The 16,639-nt window shown below is 45.6% G+C and overlaps 1 protein-coding gene across 10 annotated transcripts in view; it reads right to left on the bottom strand.

Moving 5' to 3' along the window:
- The window catches only part of KCNT1 (potassium sodium-activated channel subfamily T member 1), a 193,209-nt gene that overhangs the window by 100,450 nt on the left and 76,120 nt on the right, over window positions 1-16,639 (bottom strand). The gene's annotated exons all lie outside the window — the stretch shown is intronic.

Genomic DNA, 16,639 nt, shown 5'->3' on the forward strand with positions numbered 1-16,639 from the left:
TCTTGGTTCTGTTTAGAATCCAGCTCCATCAAGAGCTCCTATTCCTCAGCACTGTAGGGCACTATAAAATGTCACAGACCAGAAGGCTTGGCTACATTAATATGAGTCCCTATTATATTTAATCTGTAGGCAGATCCACATAACTGCTTTTTCAGCCGGAAAACCAGCAGCCGGCTCTCTAGGTCACCACAGCTACAACACTGCAGCCTGCACTGGGCTCTTTGCCTGGAGACCCTGTTTTCCCCAGAGCCTTTATATCCGCACCAGCCTAGGTGCCTTCATAAAACCTAAAGCCAAGCTGAATTTGGCTCCAGAGGTCATTCAGACTGTTGTGCTGTCTCCACACTTTCTGGGCTGCCACCTCTTGGCCATTAGTTTAATCAAGATGCTGCTTCGTACAATAAGGGATGCTGAAACTGGACAAGCCCCCTAAAGCATTTGTGAAGCAAAACACCGTAATCAATCAGTTGCCACAAGGACCTAAAAACTGGTCTGGTTTTGTTTAATTAATACTTCTCAGGAAAAGCTGACGACCATTAAAATTGACAAACAATCTTACGCTGCTGAGGACTTACTCTACATAGCAAAGATTAAGATTGCTGCCATTTGGGGCCCAGTTTTGTTTGCCACAGAACCCAGGCAAGATTCAGCTCCCCAGATCCCTTTGGACATGGTCCTGCGTAGCTCACACTATGGCCTTTTACTCCATCACTGGCTCCTGGGAACACAAACTCCCTCAAGGAGAGTAGCCCAAATTCAAATAGTCCACTAGCTGAACTTCACATACCCAGGTGCCAAGGATAGGTGCAAAAGTAAAGAGGAGATCTCCAGGAAAGACTCCATGATGGGCTTCCATTAGCTTAACTGGGGAACTCCCCCAATAATCCAGTCCCACACAAAACTTCTCCCATGTTAAACACCTCACCTGCTGTTAAACAAGCCTGGGATGAATCTCCCCATAAGCTGCTCTCCATTCCTCTTAATTCCCTAGGTGCGTGTGTGGGAGGGAATGGAATTCACTCTGGCTAAATGATCATTAATTCCAGTAAGGACTGTGGGATCAGAGTAAAATTTCACTGGCTTAATTTCCTTTGAAAGAGACATCTCACATGGCTGTAGCCCGAATGAGGTGAGTGAAAGGGCCAGGATCTGCAGTCCTTACTGAAGTCCCTGGCAGAGTGGTACGAGTGAGGGAGGAGGGATGGTCTCTTTGATCTGGGTGCGAACTTGGGCCTGGGGGACCCCAGTTCAATTCTCTGCTCTGCCTCAGACTTCCTGTGTTAACCTAGGCAAGGCACTATGGGCTTGTCTGTACAGTTAGCGTGTGGCAAGCTGGGGTGTAAGCCTACCTCACACCAGCCTGCCACACACAGTCTGTTCCCTAGTGCACTTGGATCATCCCTCATTTCAAAGGGCACTAGGGAGCTGTGTGTGTGTGGCAGTGGGGTCCCCCCAGACAGTGAGGGGTCCCCCCCAGCTTGGCAGGTTAGTGTGAGGTAGATTTTCACCCCGACTTGACCCACGCTGTTCATAGAGACAAGCCCTTCGTCTCTCTGTGCTTCAGTTCCCCATCTGTAAAATGGGGATAAACAATCCTCCACAGGGATGTTGAGAACATAAGCCCATTAAAGATTGTGAGGTGCTCAGGTACCACAGTAATGGGGGCCAGATGAGTCCCAGGGAGAGAGAGTGAAGAAAGTCTTGAGTAAGCAAAGCAGAGCTGAGACCCCTGGGATAAGTGTTGGTGGATACAGACCCCTGATTGGGTAAGGGCTACCAGCCGAGTCACTGGAGCTGGCTAGAAAATGCCAAGGAAAACTCAACATTCCTGTTGACATTTCAAAATATTTCAGTCACTCTGTATGCTGGTAAAGAACCTGCGAATTTGTTTTCATGAAAATTTCACAAGGAAAAATTTCAAAACAATTTCAACCAGCTCTTCCTCTCACATGACAGGGGCCAGACGCATCCTGCAATTCCCAGCAGGGGCCAGACGCTACACTGGGGTTCCCTTTTTGTAGTATGTGCAGTAGCATTTGGGTAAGTAGAACAGAGCGCATTGAGCACCAACACCTCTCTATTTGACTCTAACCTGTATTTTAAATGGCTGTCAGAGATGCTGGTATTACTGAGCCATATCCTGGACACAGGCAAACAGGAGGTATAGGTCTGGCTCTGAATGTATTACCCCGAGATTAAGGTGTGTATTCTAACTCCATCTCATTGCTGTGATTTGTGTGTGCTGTGCTGGAACAAAGTATTAGTACAATTAGATATGCATAAAGAGGATGACTTGACATGTCTCTCAAATTCCTTTTCATGCTGTGCTTGTATGGGACACTTGAATTATTTTGTATCCTCATTTAGGGTTACTAATGAGTGTTGACACCAGCTCCGGGCTTTATTCGCTCTCTTGTAAGTGACTATAACTCCCAATAATTACGCGCAGCAGTTTAGCTCGGCTCAGAACATTCTCATCACTGGGTTTGAAGGGTCTGGGTTCAAGGGCTCTGCAAGGAACTGAGGTCATTCCCACTGCCACCTGCTGGGATGCTGCACCGCCTTTGAATGAGGTACTAAAAAGGATTGGGTAAGGGCTACCAGCCGAGTCACTGGAGCTGGCTAGAAAATGCCAAGGAAAACTCAACATTCCTGTTGACATTTCAGTCACTCTGTATGCTGGTAAAGAACCTGCAAATTTGTTTTCATGAAAATTTCACAAGGAAAAATTTCAAAACAATTTCAACCGGCTCTTCCTCTCACATGACAGGGGCCAGACGCCTTTTTAACATGGCAACCGCCTTATTAAGGTTAAATTAAACCACAAGGGGATGTTTCTAGATCTAGGTGCAATAAAATCTCTATATGAACCACGAATCTGACTTAAGGGATTGTTTTAATCTCATTAGAACTTTCCTATGGATGCTGTTTTAAAATAAAGCCCCCAGAGATGTGGATTCATGTCATACAACTTGTACCAGAAGAGATGAAGTTTATCCAGCTCTAACCTTGATTCTGTTTCCCAGCTGTTCTGTCATATGTTGTGAGGTTACATCAGCTACTAGGGAAAAGGATTTTTTTCCCCCTGAAGTGATCTCACTAGGGGGACGTCTTCACTACCAGCCGTATCGGCAGGTAGCAATCAATTTCTCAGGAATCGATATATCGCATCTCATCTAGACATGATATATTGATCCCCAAACGAGCTCCTGTCGACTCCAGAACTCCACCAATGTGAACGGCGGTAGCAGAGTCAACAGGGGGAGCCGTGGACGTCGATCCCGCGCTGTGAGGACGGTAGGTAACTCGATCTAAGATACTTCGACTTCAGCTATGCTAATCTCGTAGCTGAAGTTGCGTATTTTAGATCGATTTCTCCCCCTAGTGTAGACCAGCCCTGAGACTAAAGAGCGCTCTATACAGATCACCTGATTCTGTATGCTTTAGATATCTGGGAAATAGCAGCCAGTTAGCCATGCTGTCATGAATTTTTTCATTCCTCCTCCCTTAGGAGAAAATAAGAGAGATTAAAGGCAGATAACAACATCATTTTTCTTCTCCTGTCTATATTTTACATCCTGTCATTTTGCACCATTCTACTTTCTGATCACCACAATGCAAGTACGTTCTCCTGTTGGCATTCTTTCACTGCAAGTTGTGATCATTGCAGCACTCAGAAGCATGCTAGGTCCCTGCTATGAAGAGCGTACACTATAATATTACATGCAATACAAGTGAGAGTGACAAACAAAAGACCAGGAAGGGCTATGTGGAAAGAACTAGGGTTATAAGTGCTAACATTAAACAGTTACTCAGTTCAGTTATGAGTACATCTAGATGGTTCAGTTACTGTATAACATGCACACGTGTATGTTAATTAACTCACTTCTGATAGGAGACCAGCAGGAGTGAGTTTTTAGACAGGATCTGAATGAGAAGAGGTGAGTGTCCTGGTGAGTAGGAGTGCGGAGGGCATTCTGGGCATAAGGGGCATCCCGGAAGAAGGTGCTGAGGTGGCTTTGGGAGGAGGAAATGCAAGAGACATCAGGGTTTGCTGTTCGGACAGTGCTTGGAGTTTCTGATGAAGGGGAAACTACAGTATCCCATGGTACTGCAGTGTTCCTGGAACATACAGTGGTTAGCAAAATGGCCATTTTTCTATATATTTGCTGCTTTCAAGAAGGTACTCAGCTTCCATCTCCAGAAGAGTCACTTTGTGACTGATCCAACAGATGGTGCCACTCTAGGAGGCTCTGGATCGAGCTCACATCCGTGAGAAATTGATAGCACAAGGTTCCTCTGTATGGTCCTCCATGGCTCAGAGAGGCGACATCCACGAAAGCTTATGCCCAAATAAATCTGTTAGTCTTTAAGGTGCCACCGGACTCCTCATTGTTTTTGTGGATACAGACTAACACAGCTACCCCGCTGATACTTCATCCCTCCTTTACTGCTCTAAACTCCTGCAAGCCCAGCACCACAGCCTGAGTGTCTGCAATACAGTGACTCAGGCTATAGGGGAAAAATTAATTCTCTTTGCAGAATTACACTCTTGTCAGTTCAAAGAGGAAAAGAAATAGATAATTGTTTTTTTCCTGAAAGAAGAAAAAAATCCATAAGACTGGAGGGGGTTTCGTTGATATTTTTTAGACATTTCTTGCCTGTGCAAAAGCAAGGACTGTGCACGGTTCTCTGCTGGTTCCCCTTTCATCATTCTTAGTGTGACAATCAATCTTGGAAAACGCTCTTTATTCCATTCACCCTATGGAACAGCCATATCAAACACATGACAGACCCATGAAGGAATATAACAAGAGAAGATATGACAATGCCATTTAGGGGAGGTCTAATGTAGCTGAGCTGTGCTTTACAAGCCATTCCCTCTGGCACAGTTTAGGTTCAACAAAAAAAAAAAGAGAACGTTGCATTAAAAAAAAAGTGAGTCAAAGGGAAAGATAATAACTTCTTAGGCTAAATGGAATCTAGGGATGCTAGAAGTGCCCCCCTGTGGTTTAATTTAGCCTTCATGACTCACCATGTGTGCCAGCCATGGTGACAGCTATTAATTCTGGTGGCTGGGAGAGTCACAATTGCTGGTATGAACAGTGGTGATGTTGATCATGTGAGTAATAATCACTGTCAAGGCAACAGATGCTGCTGTATCAATTGTTCTAAAGGCAGATATTCCTGATGCAACAGGATGGTGCCCTTGACTTAACATCCTCAACGACCAGGCTGTTGGGTGATGAGGGATGCAGAGGCTTTAACAGCCCATGAGTCACAGATGGTGTAAGACCTTGAGTAGCAGACCCCAGGGCTGCTGAATGGGTGTTCTGGCAGGAATTGATCTTCCTGTCTTGCTTTTTGGCTGCTTGGCAACTAGGCAATTAATCTTTCCACCAGACTGCTGCCATATCCCCAGCTTGATTCCAACGTATTGAACCAGGAACTTTTTGAAGGGCATAAGATTTTCCAGGCACTCTAGGCACAGTGCTGGTGCTTTCCGGGATGGGAGGCAGGAAGCCAACGAACACTGAGCTCTGTGACTCCACTTGCTGACAGTTAGAAGTGGGCTGATTTGTCTGTTTCCCTCAAGACACTCAGGGGCCCCAATATTTTCACAGGGGAAAATAGTTGCCAGAAATGCTGTACCCTGATGTGGCACGCTTGGAGCTAGAGCGTGTGTTTAGGCACAGCCCTGAGCAAGGCTTGGTGGGTGAGCTGCATCACCCCAGGAGTAGTCCTGGGATGCACTGAGGCTCAGACACCCATGTAAGTACAACTCCTGCCCTGTCTCCTCCCTGCCCTAGAGGCTGATGCCAGCAGTAATCACCATTCTCTCCATGTTGGCTCAGCTACTCTGGCAGACGAGCCAGATGGAGACAATTCTCTGCCCATTCCCCAACCCTCCCCATCCATCTGCTCTGGGGAGGGAAGAAGTGGGTGGCGTAATGCCACCTGTTCCTGTGTGCCCAGATGCAAGTTCTGTCCAGCCAGGGTAGAATTAAATCATCTTCTCTCTTCCACCCATCCCTGACTATGTTGCCAGAGTAATGATCTAACCCTCACATCATGGAGAACCTAAAGGGAAGCCGTTTGCACTGCTGAAAGCCGGGACCACAGAAAGGCAGGTGCTGGAATGCGAACGGACACTGAAATGAAAACAAACAGGGAGACACCTGCAAACACTTGCTGCACTGACATAGCTGCTTTTGTTAAGCGTGGTCTTCAGCGTTTTCAGTGTCAATGGTTCCGTTCAGAGCACTTCCATTAATGCCATCTGTGCTTTGCTTGGAATAACAACGTGCCTAACTTTAAGTACATGCATAAGCCCCATTGACTTTTAGCAGAAATCAGGTACACGCTTGAAGCTAAGCACCCACTTAAATGCTTTGTTGAACATGGGCTCTAAAAAGCAGCAATGGCCTATCAGAGTGCAGTGGCCTCTAGAATCTCAGGCCTATGACTGGCAACTGGATTTGAAACCCTCTGCCATCAAGGGGAATGGTTTGTCAGTCTCTTATTTCCCTGTTCCCAGAATCACCAGCAGCAGCCATCAATTTCTTTACATTAAAAAGTAATGCAAGTGCCCAGCTCTGTGATTCACAGCAGGAGAGCAGCTCAGCTGGTGGCTAGAACTGAGAAATAGGGGGAGATTTGAGAGGTAACTGAATGGTAAATATTGACACCATCAAATCACTTCTCTTCATAGCACTCACTCTTCCCCTCCCCCTTGCAAATTTTTACAACGGTTTTGTATTTTAATATTAAATGTAGCAAGTTCTCAGCCTCACCTGTGCTGTTAGCAGGGAGTGAGTGAAGAGGAATTCTATCCAAAGCTAGTTTGATTCTTGGTTTTTGGAAGTTTGGGGGCATCAAGCAGGCATGTTAGTGCTTTTCCGCCTAGTCTAGTTGTCATAAACAGATAGCTAAGAGTTAATGTTCTTTTACCTGGAAAGGAGTAACCTGAAACACCTGACCAGAGGACCAATCAGGAAACAAGACTTTTTCAAATCTGGGTGGAGGGAAGTTTGTGTCTGAGTCGATTGTTCTTTGTCTTGTGTCTGTCCCTCTCGGCTATGGGAAGGATTTTTCTGTCTCCTGCTTTCTAATCTTCTGTTTCCAAGTTGTGAGTACAAAGATCATAAAACAATAGGGATTATTGGTTTTCTTTCTTTTGTATTTACGTGTGTAGTTGCTGGAGTGTTTTGAATTGTGTTCTTTTGAATAAGGCTGTTTATTCATATTTCTTTTAAGCAATTGACCCTGTATTTGTCACCTTAATACAGAGCGACCATTTTTATGTATTTTTCTTTCTTTTTATATAAAGCTTTCTTTTTAAGACCTGTTGGAGTTTTTCTTTAGTGGGGAACTCCAGGGAATTGAGTCTGTAGCTCACCAGGGAATTGGTGAGAGGAAGAAGTCAGGGGGAAATCTGAGTGTGTTAGATTTACTAGCCTGACTTTGCATTCCCTCTGGGTGAAGGAGGGGGTGGGGGGGGAGCTTGGTTCTCTCTCTCGGTACTTGTATTTCCAGGACTGGAAATAGGGAGGGTGGAATCCCTCTGTTTAGATTCACGGAGCTTGCTTCTGTGTATCTCTCCAGGAACCCAGGGAGGGAACACCTGGGAAGGAGGAGGGGTAAGGGAAATGGTTTATTCCCCTTTGTTGTGAGACTCAAGGAATTTGGGTCTTGGGGTCCCCAGGGAAGGCTGTTGGGGGGACCAGAGTGCCCCAAAACACTCTAATTTTTTGGGTGGTGGCAGCTTTACCAGGTCCAACCTGGTAACTAAGCTTGGAGGTTTTCATGCTAACACCCATATTTTGGACGCTAAGGTCCAAATCTGGGAATATGTTATGACATTAGTGTCACTGCGGTTAATATGCTGGTCCTTTATTAGTTGTGCTGTGGTAGCACCTAAAAACCCCAGTCATGGACCAGAATCTCACTGTGCTAAATGCCATACAAATGCATAACACAGGCACTTGCTGTACATAGATCTCTGACAATGCCTGTAGCATTTAAGTAGCTGATTTCATTTAATCAAAAGCTATTGAAAACAGTTCATTATAATGATGCTTGATTTGGAGCTGGAGGGAGAAAAGAGAGCACTATCCTGCACTGGAGGGGCACCACTTCAGCCCATTTCCAGATGACCCTACGACTTCAATAAAGCACAATCCAAAACGTAAAGGGGAAGCCCCAGGGGCACTGCTGATGGCTGTATTACCAGAGGCTCTGTCCCTTCTGAAACAGGGTAGCAAAATCCCAAAGCAAAATCCCATAGCATGGCACAGCTCTTCTAACACTGTTTCCAGGCCACTGCCAGGTTGGAGCTCAACAGGTAACTGTCCAGCAAATGCCTCCTGAAAAACTGCGGCAGCAGCAGTAAGTGCTAGCCAAGAATTAAACCGTGATCCCCCGCAGGGCTACCAATCCTTCATGGTGCTCTGACTGCACTGGGATAACAGTACAGCGCTCCAACCTCTCATTCCATACATCATTTGCAGCCCATTGCAGTAGCCACCTAAAATCAGCAGGGCTTAAACATACTATTTGAACGGGTAAGTTCTGCAGTGCCTGAAGCTGTATATTAGATCCTGCCACCAGTTTCGTTTTTACTGCAGAGACAAAGTCATTCATCATTAAGTTCCATGCACACACCTGCCCATGCTAATCAAAACTTCTCCCTCGACACATATTTCCAAAGATATATCAAGATAGACAAAGAGCTGTCAAACTAAAATACATACAAATTAAGTCATAAATAGGAAACTCCAGACCGCAAGACCTGGCAAAGAAAAAATACTAGGGTCCTTGAGTAAAGGGCATTTATGGACAGAGTTGGAATCATGCCGGTCAGGAAGGCAGTCAGACTGAACAGCTTTTACGGAGCAGGATTTCCCAGGCAGACCAATCAGCTCAAGCTCATCTAGCTCAAAACTATGGGCCTGGTCCAGAGAGGTACTGAATGCTGAAGTCAATGGAAGTTGAGGGGGAATGGTACTTCTTGGGATCAGGCCCTAATTTCTCTTCTCCTTGGAACTGCTTAGTTTATTGTGGGAAGGTTTAGTCTTTGTATGATGTATAATCAGAAATAGAAGTCAGCAGAAAGTTTAATCTCCCCAAATTCCCTTCCTGTAGTAAGCAAATACACTGGGTCAATTAGTCTTTGTGACGTTACAGAGAGCACCAAACATCCTGATCCTCTTTGCACAGAAGTTGCAATTATTTTTTTCCCGGACAAATAAAGCTTCCTTTATCAGTCCCAGATCTTCTGGCTTTCTGTGGTGCAGCTCTCCTAACTCCAAAGCCTTACCTTCACTACCAAACGTAGCTATATTTCTGCATTGGTGATAAGTAACAACAATGGAAGTTGTAGAATAGGCAGGGCTCAAGCATTGTCACCACTGTGTAAAAGCTTAAACTCTGTCTCCACTGTTGCTAGCATTGATGGAGAACTGCAGCGCTGAAGCTTGTCAGCGTAGATGCTTTAAAACAGCTGTAGAAAGGTCACCTGATTAGCCACGGTAACTAAACTAAGCTATTCAGAGGTGAACCATTTTTCACCAAGGAGAGAAGTATTGATCCATTACTGAGATTTTAGTAAGTTTTCCTCTGATGGATTTCAATGTACAAGAAAAACAAAAGAAAATAAAGACAGAGCATCCAAATGCCCCATACTCAACTAAAGATAATTTTTCATTTTCTTTAGTGAGTTGGAGGATAGTAAATAATGGCTGGGAGTCTTCATGGAGATGACTGGCTGCTGGCTGACATAACAAGACCTGTCTGATTCCAAAGGGACAGGTGTTTATCTCTCAGTTGGCACTTTTGTGGGAAGTCTCTGAGCAAGAGGACAGGGAAGGAACCCAGATTCCCCTGTTGTTTCTAGAGGTAATTCCTGTGCAACAGGGTTGAGGCACATCAGTGGAGACACATGAACAAAGCCTGAGCTGTTTTTACGCATGTATCATCAGTCCTTGAGCCTGTGAATTCAGTGTCTTTGGCAAATACATTCACATTGACATGCCCATTTTCCTGCCCTATGCAGCTGAAACACTAGCCTTGCTGTTGTGATGCTCTAAGAAAAAGTACTTTAATTCATATAAAAAATTGGCCTTTTTAGCTACTACTCACAGAGATAATAAGTGTAGGGTTTCAGTAAACTACTAGAGCACTCAAAGGAGAACCATAATTTGTTAATGAGAAGGCACACAGAATTTCCCCAGCTGTAAACAGAGACCAATACACATGTGTGAAATGATCCAACAAACTCAGCCATCCTCACTGCAAATTAGATTATTATACACATTAGCAGTGAGGGTCTCTTCCAGGCCCTCCATTTGTGTTTGTTTTTCCACTGAATTTTTTAAATGCCACAGGGACACATTTATGGGGACAAAACAACAGATCTGGTTTTCTCCAAATATATTCCTGGGTGATTAATATGCAATGAGAAGATTATATCAGCCCTAGCTTCCTGAGGAAGGAGAAAAATGCTCATAATAAACCAAACACAACTGAAAAAAACTGAGAACCCATATGCCCAGCCATGAGGCAGATCCAACAGAATATCAGGATAAGCCATGGCAATTGCCAAGATTTCTCTACTAGATTTCACACATATGCACATTCATCTAACTGCTATGCAGCTTTATTTCCAATACAAATCATGATTTAATGACTTCCCTCCTCTCAGCATTATTAAAGCCTAACTCAAGCCACTTACCAGCACTGTCCAAATCTCAGACAAATGGAGATGGATGAAAATCAAACAAGTAGAAAAAAATCTAGCAGGGGTGAAATTATTATACAAATTGCAAGGAAAAACTGACACTTAAATAATCTGAGGGAGCGAATGCTGAATTGTGAAGTCCTCTCACATGCCACTGAGGTGTGTGTGGGGGAAGGCAGCGGCAGAAATTATCCATTACAGGTCGTTAATTTTACTTCCAGCTTCTTGTATGTGAAGGCCTTGGCCAGGTGCCTATTTCCGTGAGCCTCACAGAATGCCAACGGGAACCGGCCCATGCAACTAAAGAACATCTTGTTTACCAGATGGAACCTCTGAATAGGGACTTGAGTGTAATGGACAGAAAAGTAACTCTCTCTGGAATTGCTTTAGCCACTTTTCTCGGGGCAAATTCTGAGACCACAGGTAGGTTTAAAAATAGGGAAACAAGACGCTCCTCACCATCTAAAAAATAGGTCAATATTAAACTGGAAAAAATACTGGAAAATAGGGTTGGCTGAAAGTTTTCCATCAACACTTCCCCCACTACCTGAAAATTAAGTTTTCAGCAAAATAAAAAATGTGGATGTAAAAGTGTCTCCTTCCCTCACATTTTTTTCATTTTTCAGCTGAAGTTTTCCAGTTTGGGGCTACAGGGAAGGCTCTTTTCCTCCCTTGAAGCTGTCCCAGAAACGAATCACAACTGATTCTCATAGCAGCTCTGCAAAGGTAGGTGTAGCAGCAGGGCTGGCTCTACTGTTTTCGCCGCCCCAAGCAGCACGCCGAATTGCTGCCGCGGATGGGGGCAGTCCGTGTGCCGTTAAGGCGGCACTCATGTTTCTGCAGCGGTGGCAATTCGGCGGCAGCTTCTGTCTTCAGCCGGAAGACAGAAGCTGCACCGCCATGGACAGCTGACCATAGAAGCTGCCGCCAAATTGCTGCCACCACCGCCGTGGGAACGCACGAGCCGCCCTAACAGCACATGGACTTCCCCCGCCATCCGCAGTGGCAATTCGGCATGGTGCTTGGGGGCAAAAACACACGGACTGCCGCCCCTTGCAGATTGTCGCCCCAAGCACTTGCTTGGAATGCTGGTGCCTGTAGCTGGCCTGTGTAGCAGAATAATTTTTGTTTTACAGGTGAGGAAACTGAGGATATAAGAGACTTGCTCAAGCCCCTCAGCAAGATGATCCTGGAGGCCTTTTCCTTCTCTAGTTTACAGGATCCTACAACTACTATTAACTACATCCAGACCATGCCCAAATGAGCCCTCCAGATAAATGCCCTGAGGAGTAGAATTCAAGGGTGGAATTCTAAATAGCAAGTCTCACAAGCTACAAAAATAAAAGTAAAATCCAGCCATGAAGCAAATTTAAGTTCCGTCTTGGAATCACCAGAGAGAAAACCATTGTGAAAACAAGGGATTTTTCCTCTGGCTTGAATTCATCAGCTCTGTCATAGATTTTGAGGGCAAGCATTATGTAGCATTGGCGAGGGAACTGTATCCAGCTACTTGCTATTGTCACAGTTGCTATGTTCCGCACTATGACCATTATTAGAGTGCTGTCTGCAGCGTTGTTGTAACTGCGTTGGTCCCAGATTATTAGAGAGAGAAGGTGGGTGAGGTAATATCTTTTATTAGACCTGAGCTCTGTGAAACTCAAAAGCTTGTCTCCCCCACCAGTCAAAGTTGGTTCAATAAAAGCTGAAGTTGGTTCCACTCTCAATTACCTCACCCACTTTGTTTCTTGTCAGAATATAGAATAATTGTTAATTCTACATCAGCCACTGCCCACCTTTGGAGATCTGCGGGAGGTAACACTGGGCATTCTTTTACCATATGCTTCGAAATCAATTAGCATTGCTGGATAGAATAAGCAGCTCCTAAACACTCAAACTCAGGGTTGCCAAAATGTCATGGGAGAATATGAATGTGGTTTTAATTTACTGGGTTTCTGTGCAACCCATCTCCACCCTTCTGTAACTGCAGCCTTACAGCGCTATGAGGAATGAAAAACAGATGTGCCAATCCGTTGGTGCCACGCCACCCTATCAGCCAAGCCCAGGTCTCTGCATCTGACTGGAATGCATGAGATCAAAACCTGCCCTTCAGGACACAACAGAGGGAAAAGCAACTTGAAAGGGCCCCAAGGCTTGACAGCTAACTGCCACCTGGAGTAAGCAGAAGGCATCGTCGCTTTTGAAGCCATTGCTGACAAACATTAAAAGATTAATTTGGAACCATTGGCTGACAAGCCACAAGGGCGGCGACCTGAGAGAGAAGAAACTGTTCGTAAAGAGGGAATGCTGCCCATGGCATTCCAAATGGCAGCCATTTGCAAGGCCTGGGATTTACTATAAACTGAAAGACAACAACTGGGTGATTATTAGAAAAAAGGGAACAATAAAACCTCACTTATGAACGAAGAAAAGTAATTGCACCTCTGCCCACCTGGGTTACTCTGTCCAGAATGACCAAGTCACAGAGAATCTGTGAAATGTCAACTACTCAGAGTTTGACAAAGCTTGGAATTTGGCCACCTCTTTTCTTACTTATGCCAGGTTTGTAGCTCTAACTCAGTGGTTCTCAAACGTTTGCGCGTGCTGGTGACCCCTTTCATACAGCAAGCCTCCGAGTGTGACCCCCCTCATAAATTAAAAACAATTTTTAATATATTTAACACCATTATAAATTTTAGAGGCAAAGGGGGGTTTGGAGTGGAGGCTGACAGCTCACAACCCCTCCCATAATAACCTCATGACCCCTTGAGGGGTCCTGACCTCCCGTTTGAGAACCCCTGCGCTAACTGTTCATAGGCGCATTCTGATTGGCTACAAGTAATATCACTGTCTGCTGATGTCATACTCATCTTTTAACTGCCTCCACTATACAGGTATGACATCAGATGGTTTAGATTCTAGGTTACAAGCATGCGCCAGCAAATTCGCTAAGGGTGACTAGAAAAGTTTCCACTCTCTTCAATTTTCCCAGTGGAATTGGATCAAGCAGAATTATATAAGAGCTGTCCCAGTCACTGGAAAAAATGGTCTGTAAGACCAGCATTAACATCAAGCCTGAAAACAGAAGAATGCATATGAACACTAGAGCAGCTCTTAATCCTTTGCAGCAGCAGAAACAAAATGCTTATAAACATCCACAGCACTCTATGGCCCCTAATACTGAGGTATCTGATTGCCTGAATATTCATCTTCACAACATTGTGGGGCATTTTAAGATGGGAAACTGAGGCACAGAAAGACTAAATAACTTGCCCAAAGTCATGCAGGAAGTCTGTGGCAGAACTGGAAACTGAATTTGGAATCCCAAATCCCAGACTACAACCATAACCACTGGGCTGTCCTTCCTCTCCAAGCTCCCTTTGCCAATATCCCTGTAAGATGGAGAAATACTTTTCAGAGGTGGAAAATGAGCTGCGGAGGGGAATAGCGGCTTGGTCCAAATTTACTCAGTGTGTCCATTTCAGAGCCAGGAAAAGAACCCAGATTTTCTGATTCCCACTGCTGGGGTTTAGCCGCACAACCGTGCCCTCACTCCTGGCATTGTATCTGGAAGGATTAAAAACTTTCACAAGGGAAGAGTCAGTGACGGAATCTGGCAGAGACCAGGTGCATGAAAGTCTGATACCATTAGGCATTAACTCCTATACAAAAGCTTAATTTTACAATGATAAATTAAAAATATTTTTAAGTGAGATGGAGTTGAGCTGCTAAATTCAGTTCTGGGTCAGGAGTTGGACCCCTACATGTACCCATACACACCATTCATGCCTCCCAAATTCAGAGCTGTTTGGATCTGGGCTTTGGGATCAACACATTGTTTGCTTATACAGGTCTAAAAAGCTCCATAGATACCGTTCTTTGTTCTGGGCAACCGTAACATAGGGCTGATATGTTCAGCACAACAATCACATCGTACAATAAAACAAAGGGTGGCTCACCTGACCTGCACACAGAAATATCCACCAGTCACAAATTTCAACTCTTCCAATGCTCAGCCAATGCCCTCCCCTACAGCCTGGAGAAAAAGCTGGGCTCTGTAGAGTGCCCACAGGTTAACAGATCTGAACTCTGGAGAAGGGAGGGAGGAAGCGAGCTCCAAAACAGAACTCTCACAGACAAACTGCCCCAGCAGCTTGAGCATCGCTGCTGATCTCAGCTGGGGCCATCTGGCCCAGGGAGAGAGGCGATTTCTAAGGTAACCAAGGCAAATCCATTTTGTAGGTTAGACTCTATGGGAACCTACTTAAATTCCTGCTATGGAGAACCACTAAGTAAGCAGGCTACAGCATTCTGTGCTCGCTTCAGTTTCTGAGCAGCCTTGTGGTGTTGCCACATGAACAGCACATTGCAGAAATCTAATCTTGAGGTGGAACAGACCGGTGTGACCGGCCCTGCACCAGAGGAAGGGCTGTAGGGTTCTTGTCTGACAAAGATATTTAAAAAAAACAAATTAAAAAGCCATCTTTTCACAGCCTTGATCCATCACAGTGCTGGACCCAGCTCCAAAATCCCAATCAGGGCTGTAATTCCAACATCCCTATTCCCAAAGCTCAGGGAGGTGGGTTCAGACTGGTCTTCTATTACCTCAAAGCCCAAAAGATGGGGGGGGGCTGAAATGCCAAAGACGTGGGAAGAGAGAAATGATTCTGACAGCCAGGTGCAGCTCAGTGAACGTGACGCAGGAAAGCCAAAGCAGATGCGTATGGTGAAGTCTTACCAAACACAGAGTCAGAGACGGGATACACAATTCCTCCTGACTCAGCAATCTCAATATTGTTTAGGTGTCAGCATTTCAGTCCCTCTAATAAAGGCAGTAGCCTTGCTCTGGGGATTCCAAAGAGTAGCTATTGTATGGATCTCTGTCCCTGAGGTGTCCTGCCCAAAGTGTCTTGATAGAGTTGGTCAGGAACCCTGTAAAGTAACAAGATATTTGCTGCTCTAAATGCCCGTCTCTAGGGAGCTCAGCAGCTGACATAACTGTGTGACACACCTGTTACCTATCTCCAGCTTTTGTGGGACTCTGTAAGGGGCAGGGGAGGGAGCAGGATTCCACCTGTCAGCTGCTGATGATCCTGTTTCTCTTTTCTGTACCGAATGCCCTAGGCTGATATTAAAAAAGCCAAAGAATCCATTTTGTATACTGCAAATAGAGTTCAATCTTACAAGGCCACATTTGCTGGAGAAAACCTTCTGCTCAAGAAATGATAAAAAAAAAACAGTGCAGAGGGTGTCACGGAGTCACCGGGCGATGCTCTGGAACTGCTCCCCACCAAGCCAGTCAGGACTTTGGGGAGCCTCCTCTCCCTTGGAGCAGACTTGTTCAGGGCAAGAAGCTCACACAGCTTCACCTCCTGGGTCTCTCCTTGGAGCATTCAGCATCCTCTGCCCCTCCGTGCGCTTCCCACAGCGAGTCCACCCCAGCGGGGTCCTGGGGAAGCCACCGGGTTCTGCACCCCCACTTTGCAGTCAGACGTGACTCTCAGCCAGCCAGTAACACAGAGGTTTACTTGATGACAGGAACAGGGTCTAAAACAGAGCTTGTAGATACAGCGAACCGGACCCCTCGGCTGGGTCCATTCTGGGGGGCAGTGAGCCAGACCCCCAGGTCTGCCCTCCACCCTTGACCCCAGCCAGCTCCAGACTAACAACCCCTCCCAGCCCCTCCTCTCTCCTCAGCCCCTTTCCCGGGCCAGGAGGTCACCTGATCCCTTTGTCTCCAACACCTTCAGCTGGCACCTTTGCAGAGGAGGGGCCCAGGCCATCAGCTGCTAGGAGACAGTGCCAGGCATTTAGGTGCACTGGCCCTTTGCTCTGCCAGATACTTAAGAACTGCCATGGGGACACTGAGGCACCAACACAGTACTCAGAGAAAACATTAAGAAC

This window comes from Gopherus evgoodei, chromosome 16 (genome assembly GCF_007399415.2).
Source record: "Gopherus evgoodei ecotype Sinaloan lineage chromosome 16, rGopEvg1_v1.p, whole genome shotgun sequence".
Lineage (NCBI taxonomy): Eukaryota > Metazoa > Chordata > Testudines > Testudinidae > Gopherus > Gopherus evgoodei.